Source organism: Vigna umbellata, chromosome 8 (genome assembly GCF_029865625.1).
Source record: "Vigna umbellata cultivar VRB3 chromosome 8, Vumbellata_1.0, whole genome shotgun sequence".
NCBI lineage: Eukaryota > Viridiplantae > Streptophyta > Magnoliopsida > Fabales > Fabaceae > Vigna > Vigna umbellata.
In genome coordinates, this window is record NC_142172.1 from 15,599,988 (window position 1) to 15,603,528 (window position 3,541).

The following is a 3,541-nucleotide window of genomic DNA, read 5'->3' on the forward strand; positions in this document are numbered from 1 at the left end:
CTTCATCCACTGGAATCTCGAGTCGCCAGGTCAGTAAAAGTTTGGTTTTGTATTGATTATTGATTAGAGGAGTCATATGTTGTGTTATTTTTATTGCGATGTTGGGTGGTGGTCCTCGTCGTTGTATTGTGTTCCATTTTTGATTGCGATGTTGTGGTCTTCCCATGTTTAAAGTTGTTTTTCTCTGTTGTGAGAGTGTGTTTTTGTTTATGGTTTTAATACATGTTTTGTCGTCATGTGATTGCATTATAGGTGTATAAATACATATATATATATATATATATATATATAGTGTTTTGCGTCATGGACGAGGATATTGAGGTTGTCTTTCACCATGGAGGGAAATTAATTAATGATGGGAAGCTTAAGTATGAAGGGGGGAGACAGCTAGGTTTTTGTTTGACCCAGATGTTTGGAGTTATTTCGTGGTTGTCAGTGTAGTGAAAGGTTTGGGATACAATGGGTTTAAAGATCTGTGGTACTCTGTAGGATGGGCTTCAGTGTTGGATGATAAGTTAGAGTCTTTGTGTGATGACACTGCTGCCATGCATATGATTAATTTAGCTAGGCTGAATGATGAGGTGCATGTGTTTGTGATACACCCTATTTCTGAACCCGAAGTCATACATATGCTGGAAGTTGTTGGTAATGATGAAGGACAAGTTTAAGAGAGGGTTGATGTTGATGGTGAGCAACAAGAGATGGGTGATGTTGATGGTGAACAACAAGAGAAGAGATGAGTGAACAACAAGTGGAAGTTGAGGCTGTTATGGAGGAAGAGGTCCATGGACTTGAACAAGTTGGTGGTGTGTTGGAAGAGATGGGTGATGTTAATGGACAAGTGGAAGTTGAGGCTGTTATGGAGGAAGAGGTCCATGGACTTGAAGAAGTTGGTGGTGCGTTAGAACAGATGGGTGATGTTGATGGAGAAGTGAAGGTTGAGGCTGTTATGGAGGAAGAGGTACATGGAGTTGAAGAAGTTGGTGGTGATGGTGAAGATGAAGGTGAAGAAGTGAATGAAGTTGAACAAGATTTGGAAATCCGAAGTTGGAATTCCTCTTTTGACAGTGGTAGTGGTGATGGAAATAGTGAGTGGTTGGAGGGGCTTGTTGATGTCAATGTTGGTTGCAATATAGATGATGATATACATGCAGATTTGGAGGAAAATGTGAAAGTGGAAGTCCAAAGTGTGTCAAATGACTTTAGTGGACCATATTCCAGTGGGAGTTCTGACAACATGTTTGATGTTAATGTAGAGGGTGGGAATGACAGAGGTGGGGATGATATAGGTTTGTCAGATGATGAGTGGGAATCTGAACAATTAATTAGTGGAGCAGATAGTGACGAAGACGATACTGATGTAGAGGGTTATGGGACTTTTGCAACATTTGTTTTGCCAAAAAGTATGGTCGACTTCAAGTGGGAAGTTGGGACATATTTTGCTGAAAAACAAGACATTTTGGATGCTATAAAAAGTTATGCGTTAGATAATGTTAGAAATATTAAATTTGTTAAGAATGATAAACAAAGAATGAGGTTTAAGTGTGTGGGTGCAAAAGGTAAATGCCCATGGAGGTTACATTATGGTTATATGAAGGCAGTCAAAACATGGCAATTGAGAACTATGCTGGACAATCATACCTGCAGCAGGGAGATCAACCTTAAATTAATTGATGCCAAGTGGTTGAGCAAGAAGTTACAGAAAACAGTTAGAGAGAATCCAACAGTTAAGGGTGTGGATATAAGGGAAAAAATTCAAAGGAAATGGAACATTGGTATTTCAAGGTGTATGACTTATAGGGCCAAAACCATAGCAACATAGCATATTGATGGTTCTTTCAAAGAACAGTATAAAAGGTTATATGATTATGCCCATGAGTTGGTGGCCAAAAATCCAGGCTCAACAGTGAAAGTAAAAGTTGAGGATGTGGGGGTGAAGTCCTTTTCAAGAGATTTTATGTATGTCTTGCAAAGACAGTTTTCTGTCATGCAGGCCAATTATTGGTTTAGATGGAACATTTTTTAAAGGTAAGTATGGTGGTGAGTTGTTAAAAGCTGTGGGCCGAGATGGAAATGAGCAGATGTTGTCTATTGCGTATTGTGTTGTTGAAGTTGAGAACAAGGATTCGTGGAGGTGCTTCTTGGAACTATTGGTAGATAACCTTGGAGGGGTTGAAATATGTTCTTCATTTACCTTTATATCAGACCAGCAAAATGTAATAGTCATCATTAATTTGTACTTGTACATTTTTACTTGGCCTGAAGTATTGGTTGCCTTTATTGATTACTTGTATATTTGTATTGTAGGGTCTACTTCCAGCAATACCGGAATTGCTTCCTGGAGTTGAGCAAAGGTTTTGAGTGAGGCATTTGTATGCCAACTTCAGGAAGAAATTCCCTGACAAAAACCTCAAGCGTTTAATGTGGAGGGTAGCTACAGCCACACACCCACAAACTTGGGAGATGGAAATGAGAAACATAAGAGCACTGAACGAAGATGCTTATAAGCATTTGATTACCATCCCTCCAAGGTTAGTCTTCAAAACTACAACACAATTCTTTATTCATATAATGTTAATAATTATTTTATTATTTGTTGTAGGTATTGGTCAAGATCAAGATTCACTTCAAGAGCTAAATGTGGCACCTTAGTTAACAATGAGTGAGGACTTCAACAGTGTCTTCGTAACTACCAGGAGTAAACCCATAATTACCTTGTTGGAGGAGATACGACTTTATATCATGCAAAGATGGGCCAAGAAGAGGTCAAGCATATCATCATTTACTGGATTCATTTGTCCCAAGATCCAATCCAGATTTAGAAAGGAATCTCAGTTAACTAAAAATTGGATTCCTAGGTAAATTCCATTAATGACTTGTTTGTTATGTTAATTTACTATTGTGATTCATAATTATTATTGTCTTCTTCTACACAGTTGGTCAGGCAACAAGCTATTTGAAGTTCGTCACATGTCTAACAGTGGAGATAAGTTCATAGTTAACATAGATGACTCCTCATGCACATGCAGAACTTGGATGATCACTAGAATTCCCTCTTGTCATTCCTGCTGTCATTCATTGGCTATAATGGAGTTCCTCAACATTGATGGAGAACAATTTATTGACTCTTGCTACATGAAGTCCAAATATGAGGAGACATATTCATCAATTATATATCCCATAAATGGAGCCAACATGTGAAACATTACTCCATATCCTGATGTGTCTCCTCCACACAAAAGAGTATTACCTGGAAGACCAAAGAGAAAATGAAGACTAGAGCAATGGAAAATGAGAAAGGATTATTCAAGAATGACCAAATCTGGGTTACGGAAAAGATGTGGCATATGTAGGGAACATGGCCATAACAGAAGTCGTTGCCCATCAGTAACCCAAGCAGGACCTGTGCATTGTAACGAACAAACTCCATCCACTCAACAATCTGAAATAGCACATCAGACTCAACCTCAAGCCTAGTACACTGTAGGAACGCACTTTTGTAACAGTTTAAGGCTACAAAACATTATGCAGAAAAAAACAG

General features: G+C 38.5%; 1 pseudogene; it reads left to right on the top strand.

Moving 5' to 3' along the window:
- The first annotated feature begins 736 nt into the window (after nucleotides 1-736).
- Nucleotides 737-2,361, top strand: LOC148194111 (uncharacterized; annotated as a pseudogene).
- The last annotated feature ends 1,180 nt before the right edge of the window (nucleotides 2,362-3,541 follow it).